General features: G+C 39.6%; 1 long non-coding RNA gene across 1 annotated transcript; it reads right to left on the bottom strand.

Moving 5' to 3' along the window:
* Positions 1–1782: 1782 nt before the first annotated feature.
* Positions 1783–11278, bottom strand: LOC123614879 (uncharacterized). The gene is made up of 4 exons (XR_006722357.2): positions 10954–11278; positions 10525–10641; positions 4738–4852; positions 1783–4088 (listed from the first exon to the last, which is right to left on the bottom strand). It is a non-coding gene; the product is annotated as an uncharacterized LOC123614879 (long non-coding RNA).
* Between the last annotated feature and the right edge of the window lie 2107 nt (positions 11279–13385).

Raw genomic sequence — 13385 nt, 5'->3', positions numbered from 1 at the left:
TATCATGGAAACACAGAGAGAAATGTGAATACCTACTGAAAGCGATAAATCTCAAGACAAAGGTCATCCATGTAGGGTTCTCCCCACCACCCTGCCCCCTCTGTCAGCCACACACTTTCTTCTCTGGGTGCATTTACGTTTATAAAATGCTCCCTCTACTTCTTGTTTTTCTTCCATTTTCTCCAGATCAAAGTTTCTCAAAAAATTCTGAAATACTATATGTATCAACCATATCTAAGCATCTAACATAGTCTAAAGCCACTTGTTTGCAAAATATCATTGAATATTGCATCACTGAACACAAAAGGGAACCTATCATCTGAGATTTTTTGCACATTTACATTGCAGTGTATCAACAGCTGCTATCAAGGCTGAGGTCCCTTTCCTCTTACTACACTCTCTGAAAGTCAGCTTTATGAAACTACTCCTTTCTCTTCCCTTTCTTCCTTCCTTACTTCCTTTTATCCACATTCATCCATCCATTTAACCATCCATCCATCTTTTCTTCCTTCCTCCCTCCCTTCTTTCTCTCTTCCTTTCTTTTTCTTTCTCTTCCTTTCTTTCTTTGCTTTCTTTCTTTTCTTTCTCTCTTTCTGTTTCTCTCTTTCTTCCTTCCTTCCTCTTTCTTTCTTTCTTCCTTCCTTCCTTTCTTTCTCTTTCTTTCTTTCTTTCTTTCTCTTTTTTCTTTCTTTCCTTCCTTCCTTTCTCTCTTTCTCTGTTTCTCTCTTTCTTCCTTCCTTCCTCTTTCTTTCTTCCTTCCTTCCTTTCTTTCTTTTTCTTTCTTTCTTTCTTTCTTTCTTTCTTTCTTTCTTTCTTTCTTTCTTTCTTTCTTTCTTTCTTTCTTTTTCTTTCTTTCCTTCCTTCCTTTCTCTTTCTCTGTTTCTCTCTTTCTTCCTTCCTTCCTCTTTCTTCCTTCCTTTCTTTCTTTTTCTTTCTTTCTTTTTCTTTCTTTCTTTCTTTGCTTTCTTTCTTTTCTTTCTCTCTTTCTGTTTCTCTCTTTCTTCCTTCCTTCCTCTTTCTTTCTTTCTTTCTTCCTTCCTTTCTTTCTCTTTCTTTCTTTCTTTCTTTCTTTCTCTCTTTTTTCTTTCTTTCCTTCCTTCCTTTCTCTCTTTCTCTGTTTCTCTCTTTCTTCCTTCTTTCCTCTTTCTTTCTTCCTTCCTTCCTTTCTTTCTTTTTCTTTCTTTCTTTCTTTCTTTCTTTCTTTCTTTCTTTCTTTCTTTCTTTCTTTTTCTTTCTTTCCTTCCTTCCTTTCTCTTTCTCTGTTTCTCTCTTTCTTCCTTCCTTCCTCTTTCTTCCTTCCTTTCTTTCTTTTTCTTTCTTTCTTTTTTTCTTTCTTTCTTTCTTTCTTTCTTTCTTTCTTTCTTTCTTTCTTTCTTTCTCTCTTTCTCTGTTTCTCTCTTTCTTCCTTCCTTCCTCTTTCTTTCTTCCTTCCTTCCTTTCTCTTTCTTTCTTTCTTTCTTTCTTTCTTTCTTTTTTTCTTTCTTTCTTTTTCTTTCTTTCTTTCCTTCCTTCCTTTCTCTTTCTCTGTTTCTCTCTTTCTTCCTTCCTTCCTCTTTCTTCCTTCCTTTCTTTCTTTTTCTTTCTTTCATTTTCTTTCTTTCTTTCTTTCTTTCTTTCTTTCTTTCTTTCTTTCTTTCTTTCTTTCTTTCCTTCTTTCTTTCTTTCTTTCTTTCTGCCTTCCTTCCTTCCTTCCTTCCTTTCTCTCTTTCTCTCTCTCTCTCTTTCTTTCTTTCTTCAAAATAGCCTCTATGTGATCTGGTCAATACTAACTGAGTAATTTTAAGCAAGTCACTCACTACACTTTTCAAAGCCTGGATTTCATCAGGTACAAAATTAAAGGTTTTGGACCAATCTTTATTATTCCTTATATGTAATAATCAATATATACTTATTACAAAAATCTTGCAATCCTAAGGCTGGTATCCAGAAAGCAGAAGTGACTTTCCTAAGTCACACAAAAAGTCTGCGGCAGAGCTGAGAGCAGAACACAGGTTTCAATCAGTGATGTGGATTTATTTGATTTCACCAGTATTATGTCCTGAACTTGACTCATTAAGAAACACACAACTGATTTTAACAACAACAACAAAATTAAGGTTGTAACTAAACATTCTCATCTCTACTGTGTTTATTATTCAAATAGGGAAAAAATGGTCCTTTCTATCAAGCTTCTCAACATAAAAAGAAATTAGGTTGTTTCAGCCCTTGTCATATTGTTATATCTTATGTGATTGTATTTAAATATGTATTGACCATAATATTGTCCCCTAGATTACATTGATTTATAATAAATTTTTGAGATCCTCTTGAGGGGTTAGATAATGTTAAGTTTAACATCTTTCTTTTAAATCAACACTTGAAACTTTTGGGACTTTCCACTGGATAGTGGCTTCTCTTAGGAGCACCGCTGGACACAAAGTAGTTTTTGAGTCATCCTGTTAATATGTCATCATACACAAGGAGTGTTTCACCATACATATGGCATTTTTTTCCCTTCCTTCAATCTCATCCTGAAAGTGTAGCTTTCTCCGGAAAATGGTAATTCACTCATCATGCTGCTTCAGCCAAGACGCAAAGTCTTGGAGCACCAACTCCAGCAAAGTCTTGGAAAACCCACTAAAACCACTGAACACTCTGGGGGAGATTTGATCAAGGACCAGCTGGCTCCTTTTCCCATGTTCTCAGCTTCTCTTGTGAAATTTATCCTGCGGGATGGGAGGAGGAGGCAGAGCAAACCTGAACTTGGGAGGGAGTGTAGGAACGGAAATTAGAAGTCCCAAGTTGCAGTGCCTTGGGCTCCCTGCAAAAGCAAATCCTCAGACAAAAACATCCTCAACAGAAATGCCTGGGACTGCCTCAGATTATGTGCAGATGAGTAGAAATTCAAAATCAATTACAAAACATGGAAAAAAAGGCCACTCTGAGTGAAAATACAATAAAGTACATACAATATATACAAAATACATACAATAAACCACAGAATAAATTCCCCAAGGACCTCAGTTATTGGAATTTTTATACACAGACTATAAAATAACTATATTTGAAGAAATGAAAAAATAAAAATGACCACTAGCAAGGGACAATTAAAATTTCAGGGAGGGGAGAGGGTATAGCTCAGGGGTGTCCTGGATTCAATCCCCAGTTCCTCCATTAAAAATAAATAAATAAATAATCCCCTCCCCCCGATTTCAGGGACATTTTTAAATAATCAAATTTTACAAATAAAATTATAATTAATAAAATGAAAAACTCAATAGATGGACTACAAGTTTATTAAATACAGTTGAAGAAAGAACTAAGAATCAGATCTGACCACATAAGCCAGTATTTAACACAGAGACATATAAGACGATGGAAAATACAGGGCAGGGGAAGAAACACAAAGCAGGAGGTGGGCAAGTACAACGTACGTCTAACCAGAATTCCAGAATAGAGAGAATGGGAGAGGAGATGTATTTGAAGAAATAATGGCTCAGAACTTTCCAGAACGCATGAAACTACACATCCCCACTTACAGAAAACACAACAAACCCAAGCTGGTTCAATAAAAAGAAGTTCACACCAAGCCAGATTATAGTAAAACTGCAGGAGATCCAATGAAAAATAAGACCCTAAAAGCAGCAAAAGAGAAGAAACAAGTGAAAATTAGATTTACTGGAGACTTATTTGCAGTAAATGGAAGCCAGAGACAGTGTGACGAAACCCTTACAGCTGACTCAGGATTGTCAGCCTAGTAAACTAACATTTACAAACAATGGCAAATCGAAGAGAACTTTAGAAAGAAACAATGGTTTTACTACTAAAAGACTTTAACCAAAAGGACTCCAAAATGTGCTCTCCCAGAAACGGAAATAACCCCAGAAGGAAGATCTGATGTTGAAGAAATAGCGAGGAGAATAGTTTTCAGAGAAGTGGATACATTTTTAAAAGTCTACATAAAATAATAACAATAATGTAAACAAAGAACAGCATGCTGGGAAACAGCAGCAGGTCAGTCTGGAGGTGGGATGGCCATTCCAGAGACGTCAAGACATTGATTCACTTCAGACGTGAGGTTCAGGAAGTCTGAATTCCAAATGTAACCACTAGGAAAAAAGAAAAAGAGTATGACTTTCAAATTAGAAGAGGGAAAAATGGAAGAAAAAGAAGAAAAGGGAGAGGGAGGAAGAAGGAGAGGAAGAAGAAAACAACAACAGCAAATCAACTTATTCAAACAGAGGGAAAAATCAAATAGAGAATGAGTGGGGCAAACATAAGGCACAAAGTAAGAGGAAGAAGAAGCTTTCATACATAATAATTACAATAGACAACAATGAACTAAACTTTCTACTGAACATACACAGTGGATCAGCTTTGAGTAAGAAAAAAATCTACTATGCTTTATGTAAGTGAGACACACCTAAGGCGTATGGATACTGCAAGTTAGAAGCAAAAGAATTAAGGATACAAGGCATGTACTAAAGAAATCTGGAGTAGCTGTGAAAACATCAGACAACGTAGATTATTGTTAGGGATAAGAGTGGTCATTATGTATTGATGCAACAATTCTAAATTTGTATTATTCTAAATAGCTACAAAATTTACAAAGCAAAAATTGATAGAACTAACAGATGAAATGGGCATATTCTTCACCGGGATGGAAGATTTCAACATGCCTTTCTCAGTTACTGATATGTCAAATAGACAAAGACATTAGTATAGGTAGACAAGATCTGTCCGGCGCTATTTACCAACCTCAGCTCAACAGGCATTCAGCACTGGGGAAATACACATTCCTCCTCGCACTCAACAGCAGGGAAATCGACATCCTTTTCACGTACAAGTGGACTATCTACAAAAGTTGAACATGCTGTGGACCATAAAGAAAATCTCAAAGCAAACAAACCAAAGAATCCCCACATCATACAGATCGTGTTTTTTGACAACAATGCAAATTAGTTAGAAATGAATTAATTAAAAACATATATTTAAAAATTTAAAGTCACATATATTCTACAGAAGATGTGCTTCCATAGAAAAAGGTATCTTGGCAATATTGAGTTAAATCAAGTTTATAACAGTAATAACAGTGAGGAGGAAGAGGAGAAGGAAAAGCACTTTTTGCTGCAGGAGTGTTCGTGTGCCCTGATACACTAATGTAATCACTCATTTCTAAGTGAACATGCTGTACACAATCTTCCATGTGCTTATTGCATCACACAATTTTCTCCCCATGGAGTAACTCCTGGAACCAGTGTTCCATGGAACGTACTTCGGAAAACATTGTTCCACTGTAACTCCGGCACATACTTCATATAAACCTTCTTATTTTTATTAACCTTATTTAACTTCTTCTGGCAACTGCAAGGCTGGATAGGACGTCTCCCAGGATGCATCCAAATAAAACCACGAGTCAGCGCTCCTGCTGCGAGGAGCAGGGCTACCCCTTGCACAGCGTGCTGTGATGACCAGGAAAGAATCGTTTCAGCAGGAAGAAGACATGCAAAGATAGGAGTATTTGTGTTTGTAAATTGTCCTCATTTTTCAAAAGCACTTGAGCTGCCCTAATCCCCGTCAAAGCTCTGAGACCCGCTGTACAATTCCTTCAACTACACCTCAGACTTGTCAAGACAGCCTGACTCTGTTGGGTTTGACCCTCATCCAAAAAGCCTCCCTTTCTAGACAGTTAAGAGACCTCATTTTCTTTCCAGATCAGTGAGGCTGTGACAGGGCCATGAATCACTCTGTGGACCAGGAGTTCATCCATCCTGTCCCCTGGAGAAATAAACCATTGTTCCCCCTTTCCAGGCCTTCCTCCTGTGCTCTCCCTCTTGTGTGGAGATAATTCATTACTCCTGCTGTGTCAGGGGCCCACCTGTGTCACATTAAAGAGCCACCAGGATGGATCAGGGGATGGAAAAGCAGTGAACCCATGCCGGGGCAGGGCCAGGTCTGAGGAGTGGGTTTTTCATATTGGAATCTCACATTTTAGGGAAGGACATAAGCTCACACATTGTGAGTTCACTTGATAGTATTTTCATACACCTGAGGAAGTACATGTGTTAATCCGAGACAGTGATCTTTAAAAATGTATCCAAAAATTCTAGGTATTCCTCCATTCAAAAGATGGAGCTTAATTCTCCTTCGCATGAGTGTGGGCTGGACTTGGTGACTCCTTCTAATGAACAGAGTATGGCAGAAGTCAAGGGAAGTCACTTTGGAGATGAGGTGTAGAAGATTCTGTGGCTCCCATCTGGCCATGCTTGCTTCTCTCTGCATCTCTTCTTCTGGGGGAAGTTGTGTCATGAACACTCTTTGGAGAGGTCCACACAGCAAGAAACTAAATCCTCCTGCAACAGCCACATGGGTGAGCTTAGAAGCACAACCTCCAGCCCCAGACAAACCTTCAGCAACTGCAGTCCCTGTTGACAGTTTGACTGCAGCCTCATCAAAACCCTGAGTCAGAGCCATCCAGATGAGCTGCTCCTGGATTTCTGACCCTCAGAAACTGAGTTCATAAGTTTGGGGGATAATTTGTCATGCGGCAATAGGTAACTCATACACCCAGTGATCAGAGCTGTTTGGAACATAGGGAGGCCTTGATGAGATCATCGCAGGGAACCTGTGTCAACTCCACACAGCTAGGGCGGTGTTGGGCTAGTGGAGAAAAAGAAACACTATACCTAGGAGGCTGAATTATGGGGGGAGGTGACAAGAATAAGGATGCTCACGAGATACGGGAACAGTCCCTGCAGTTCAGTTCCCTACCAAAAGCAGACAGAGGGGGCGAGATCCAGACCACGTGGACCCAGCAATGGGGCTGGCAAAGTGTTGGAGAGGGAGGGAGTGCTGGTAAAGGTGTCCTTGAGGATGGTCTCACCTGCTACAGGAGAGAGAGATGCTGGTGTGATGGGTGTGGGGAAACCTGAGTGCAGTGTTAGGTTTGGCTGGCTGGTGATGGTGCCTGTGGTGGTCAGAGGGAGACTGGAACAACCCCAACAGGCTGCACCAAAGCCTGGTCTTCAGTTGACCCTGCCAAGCAGTCCAAGTGCTGGGGGCATTGGTAGTGATGGTCCAAAGGGCAGAGCCTGAAACGACCTGGGGCTTCAACTGATAGATCAGACTCTAAGGGGAGAGATCTTGATGTCTCCTGCCCACAGAGGATGAAAGCTCACATTTGGACATTCGGGCTGGAATGGGAAAATTAAGACCTGAGAGGTACTTATCCTTCTGAGGTTGGGATTTACTTAAGCTTTGAGACACAAGGGGCCTTTCCTTATTCTCTCTTCAAGATTAAGATTTAATGAAAGAAAAAGCAAACAAAAGTTAGAAAATACGTTTTAAAACATCGTTAAGAAATAAATAAAATTTTAATGACTTATTGATACAAAGCTTTCCCCCTAAATTCCTATTTCATGAAAATTAATTCTAATATGGTATTGTCATAATGCACGTCTGAATAAAAATTTAACATGAAGTTGGTTTCCCATTCCTGACATGTTAATTATGGAAGCACTGTCAAGTTAACATTGTAACAGACAGCACTGTAAATCAACTGTACTCCAATTTTTTTTTTTGAGTTAACATTGTAACAATATTTTTCTGGGTAAGGAAATGGATTCATTGTTTTGAGACCAAATTTTGCATTAACTGAGTTTCACTGACAACCAAACATAATGACTCTACAGTATAATATCAGGGTATATGGTAAAATGAAGGAGTAAATTTATCTGTTTCCTCAACAGATGTTCACTGGATGTCTACCATGTGTCAATCAGTGTGTAAAACACTTTGAAGGTGAGTAGTTAACAGCTTGAAACAAAAATGCGGTTGCTAAGAGGACGGCGGTCATAGCGACGGCAATGTTGATGGGGAGCTGATAATGAAGGAGGCTGAGAGCTGTTCAGTGCTCTGTGCCTTGAGCTGTATTAAGTGTTGTACAGACGTCATCTCACGAAACTGTTACAACACCACCAAGTCATTACCACTAAGATCCTCATTTTGCAGATGAGAAAAAGTGGCTTATTAATTCGAATTCACTTGCCCGAAGTTATACATATAGGCTGGATCCTATATTGACAAACAAGCTCTGTGAGATTCCAAAGCCTGTGTTTTTCATTTCCACATCAACAGGAGAAATAGAAATGGAGCTGCCCACACTGAGGGCATATGATTAGAGATGCTGGATGAAATTTCAGAATTAAAATCTGCACGTGGAAGCAGTCAAGAGTCAACATCTGTGATGTGAAGAAGCAACTGAAAAGTCCTCTCAGAATGCAAATGGAAAGGACAAAAAGTCGAGCCTTGGGGAATGTGAAAAATGTACAGTAATTGGATTTTCTGTGGAAGAGATTAGAACCCATGGAAAAGAAGTAATAATGTATGATAGGAAAAACTTTTTGGATTTAAGAAAAATTTGATTCTTGCACCTCACTAAGTACACAGTAAAATTACTGAAAAATATAAACAATAATGTATTCTGTACAATTTTTTTTTTACTAAAATACGAGAAAATGAACAGTTCCGAAGTGTTTGGTTCTATGGGTTTTGTCATACAAATGGGATAGAAAATAGTTCCAAAACCAGAGTAACTTCCTTCTAGTCAATCCCTCCTCCCAGAGGCAACCTCCATCCTGATGTGTCTCACCATAGATTAGTTTTGCCTGTATTTGAACTTCATATACAGTAAGTAACCATCTGGCTTCCTTTGCTCACCATATGTCTTCACTATTCATCAGTAGTTTATTTCTTTCTATTGCTGAGACATATTTCATTGTATGGATAAACAGCAATCTGTTTGTCATTTCTCCTGCTAATGAACATTTGGATGTTTCCCAGTTTTTAGCTATAATAAATAAAGTTGCTATGAACATTCTCGTGCAAGTCTTCTTGTAGACATATGTTTTATTTCTCTTGGGTAAATACCTAGCAAAGGATTTGCTGAGACAGGCAAGTTTACGTTTGACTTTGTAAGAAATGGCCAAACGGTTCTACAAAGTGTCTGCGTGGCTTCCCACCCTCACCAGCCATGTGCCAGACTTCCACTTGCTCCCCGCCCTGGCCAGCGTTTGGTGCTGGCCGTGTTTCTCATTTTCATTTGGGTATGAAGTGGTGTCTCGTTTGTGGTCTCAGTTTTCATTCTCTTGACGACTAAGGATGTTGAGCATTTTTCATGTGCGCACTGGTCACAGTCTGTCTTCTTCGGTGAAATGCCTGTTCAAATCATTTGCCCATTTTTAAGGTAGTGGCCTTTCATAACAAACCAGGGGAGAACTGATGAAGACTTGAACCGAGGGAGTCATGACGGTGATCATACAAGCGTCTATGCCTGGTTCAGAACAAGCTTAGCTGAAGGATGGTTGTACTTCTTGGAGTCATTATAAAAAATCTCTTTTGAAGCCTTTCTTGATTCATTCTCAAGGTAGTCCCAATGCCTTTACTGGCTTTCCATTTCTAATTATTTCCCCTTATTTGGTTGTGTATTTGAACACGGGATTTATTACAACCACTTTTCTCTGGAAGCTCCCAATGTAGGAAGCATAAAATGAGCTCAATCAGCTTTAGTGCATACATTTATGTTTTCATTTACTTACTAGCATGCATATTATGAAATCTGTCTTCTAGTAATCACATTGATTGAATATAAGAAATAAGTTTGTACAAAATGAAACAAATATGAAGTGAATTTTAGATGGTATAAAGTGAGAGAATGGCTTAGTATCTCTTAATCTGTAACATCTATACCATGGATTCATGAGTTGTGATCTCAGTGTGCTTTTTAATATGGTGATATCGTGCTTTGTTTTGCCCTCAGAAGTATGGAAAGGCATGGTTAATCAAATCTAAACTGTAATAAAATATTATATTAGAGCAGTTCATTGGGGAAAAAAACAACATGAGATTTATACAATAGGGACAAGAAACCAACTCCAAAAACAAAAGGAATTCTTCAGAGCAGAAAATGTTGTACAGGGCATAGGAGCACATCTCATAGAAATGATACAAGAAAACTTCTCTTAGTTGAAGACAGTTACAAGTCCTCAGATTGAAAGGCCCACCAACACCAAGAGAAATAATTGAAAGGAAACCATGGCCAGTGATGATGTATTTCAAGGGCAAAGGGAAGTTCTTTTGTGCACCTAGGAAATGCATTTTAAAGGCAAACACATAATCAAATTAGTCTCAAACTTTCTTCTGCAGCACAAAAAAGAAAGTGCTGAAAACCAACACATCGATATTTCTACAAACCTGAGGGAAAACTATTGCAACCCCCAAAATGCTGTATCATCAAGCCAGTGTTTATTTGTGAGAGTAACATAGAAATTCTCAAATACAGAGGGATTCTGGAAGGATACTGTTTTAGCTTCTTATTGATGCTTTAACAAATTACCACAAACATAGGGACCTAAACAACACGGGTTTACTCTTTTACGGTTCTAGAAACCAGAAGTCCTGAAATCAAGGAGTTGTGGGGTCACATCCCTTCTGGAGGTTCTAGGGAAGAATTCCATTTCCTGGCCTTTTCCAGATCCTAGAACTTACCCACATTCCTGGTCTTACGGTTCCTTCATCCACCTTCAAAGCCAGCAAAGCTGCACGTCTCTGGCCAGTCTTCTGTCATCACAGCGCCCTCAGACTCTCCTCTTCTGCCTGTGTCCACTAAAAAGGACCCTTGTGATTACGCTGGGCCCACCCAGATAATCCGTAATCTCCCCAAGTCTAGACCCTCAACTGATGACATCCACAAAGTCCCTTTTGCCTCGTAAGTTCCCAGGCTCTGAAGATTAGGACGTGGACACTTTTTGGAGTTGGGGGAGCTGTTACTCTGACTACTGCGTGTTATATACCAGACAGGACCCTTTATGAAAAAAAGTGAAGATCCTATAAATTTAAGTTTTAATTGGAAATAAAGAAAATATGAGAACAGTCAAAAAAATTTTTGAAAACAGAGAAGTAATGAACGGGACATACCTTAACAATCATGTACCAGAGTTTCGAGTGTGCATAGTCTTTGCAGCGGCAGAGGTGAGTCTTCCCCCAGCGGCCGGAGCAGCGCCTCGCCGCCAGGGGCAGGGTGTGCGGCTCCCGGCAGGCTCTCCCCTCCCTCAGGGACGACGGAGATCTTGTTTTCCCTACAGCGCCCTCCTTCGCTCCCTCCGTTTCCACTCCACCGTGCGTGCTGACCCAGCACAGCCCTTTAATTCACGCTCGACTATGGCAAATTCGGGGGCTGCGGTGGGTATCATGGCCTTGCGGGGGGCAGCGTGAGCGTGGGCTCCCCCGGCCCGAGCCAGGGGCGGGTGGGGTGTCAGTGCGTGGGCAGTCTCTGCTCTGGTTACGTCATCCCCAAACACCGCCAAGCCCTCCATTGCCTCTGCACTTGAAAGATTTACAACCAGTAAGTTCCACTCTTCTTGCTCCCTTTCAGGAATGTTTTGGCGGCTTCTCAGTCCTTAGCCATCAATAGGAAAAGTGAAGTGGAGGGTATTGGTGCGAATCAGATTAAAACGCAAAACAAAAGCTTTTAGATAAACTCTAAATCATCATAGCATTTGACATTCCAACAGCTTATGTAATTTTTGTTTTAATCTCTGGAGTTAGAAGCTTATACCTTTGAAGATGCAGGCCTGTCCTCCCCTGGGGAGACTGAGTTTTAGCATCTTAAAAAAATGAGTTAGCTGCCACTTAGCCAGCACACGCCAAGGGCAGAAAATACATTTAAATAAATTAATCCTTTACATAATTAAAATATTAATGCTGACTCTGGGGCATGCACATTCACAGACACACACACACACACACACACACACACACACACACACACGCATACTTTCTTCTCCGAAAATCAGACAGCATGTTTCACTGACAACATTTTAACTTCAAATGGACACAAATCCCATATTTATAGACTCAAAGCCTGAAACAGTAGGAGACTCTAGTCCACAGCCTGCCATTGTCCCTTCTTGTGACCAGGGTTCTCCCACTGGCAGTTGGACCCACAGCATTGTCTCCACTCAGCCCTGCACTTCCTTTGTGAATGCATATTTTTAAATTAAATTATTTAATTTACATTTATATGAATTAATATCATTATTTGGGAGAAAATTCAGAAAAACTAGTGTAAGTCATCAAAATCCTTGAGAATCCTACAAGATCAAGTACTATTAACATTTTACTGAATATCTTACTTAGTCTTTGATAAAGATTTTTTTTTTCAAAAATAGAATCACATTGTTTGCAACGTATTTTTTTCCACTAAATATTTGTTGAAAATTTTCTGTGGTATTATATATGCTAAATTATACCTAATTTGATAAGCAAAGTATTTACAGAGATTTCGTTGATGATTCTATTCTAGGAATGTTTCAAATGGAAAGATGTAAACTTTTCATTTTATGTAATTTACATGCTCATCAAAGACACATAACATTAAGCAATGCCGTAACTTTATATATAAAAGTAAGAACTAATAACCCACATTTATTTGCTGACTTTTATGTTATATCTCTGAGCGGCCATGGCAGTGAGGTCATGACTGAACTTTGGTGCACAAGGCTATTCTGAAAGCGATGCAGGAAAGGGGACATTTGCCCAGGCACGAGTCTACCTGCAAAAGTGTGACTCGTCAAGAAAAGGGATGGAGGAGGGTCTAGCTCAGTGGTAGAGTGTGTGCTTAGCATGCATGAGGTCCTGGGTTCAATCCCTGGTACTTCTATTTAAATAAATAAATAAACCTAATTATCTCCCCTCAAAAAATAAACAAAAAAAAATTTTAAAGAAAATGGATTAGTAGGGAGCGTGTAGTGCAGTTTATCTGAAAATAACTAACATTGATATTATTGCAAAAGGTTGTTTCTGAAACTTCAAAGCAGGGATGATGAGTTCCTGGCATGGAAGACTTCAGTATGTGATTTGGTTGTTTCTATGGCAACAATTTATATGAGCGTAAACCCTGAAGGATGACATCTATCGTCAGTGCTTGAACACTAAGGAATCAGGGGGAAACATGCAGAGCGCTGCAGTGTCTTTTTTTCAGAGAATGTGAAGTTCTGAATGTCTAACAGGTTTCTTTCCAATATTCTAAGGAAACATGAATTTAAATATAAAAGATCTTCAGATCATTCAGTCACTCAATGACCTTTTTTCAGGGCTTCCTGTGTACCAGGCTCCCTAAATAGCCCCTGCCTTTAACAAGCACATGGTCCCGTGTAAATAAATAAGCCGTCTAGGTGGCTTAGTGTAGCAGGCTAGGACATCTGTATGCATGAGGTGAAGGGTGAGTCACAAAGGCGTGAGAGCAGGTGTGGATGCCCTTGAGAAACAGACAGAGGCTGGGTCCGCTCAGCTAGGCTGGGTTTGGTCGGCAGCTCCGAGCGGCAGGTTGGGTCTGGCTCTGTTCCGCG

This window comes from Camelus bactrianus, chromosome 5, assembly GCF_048773025.1.
Source record: "Camelus bactrianus isolate YW-2024 breed Bactrian camel chromosome 5, ASM4877302v1, whole genome shotgun sequence".
In the NCBI taxonomy this organism is placed as follows: Eukaryota; Metazoa; Chordata; class Mammalia; order Artiodactyla; family Camelidae; genus Camelus; species Camelus bactrianus.
The sequence above is the reverse complement of the archived record's forward strand: the minus strand, read 5'-3'. Positions and strand labels throughout refer to the sequence as shown.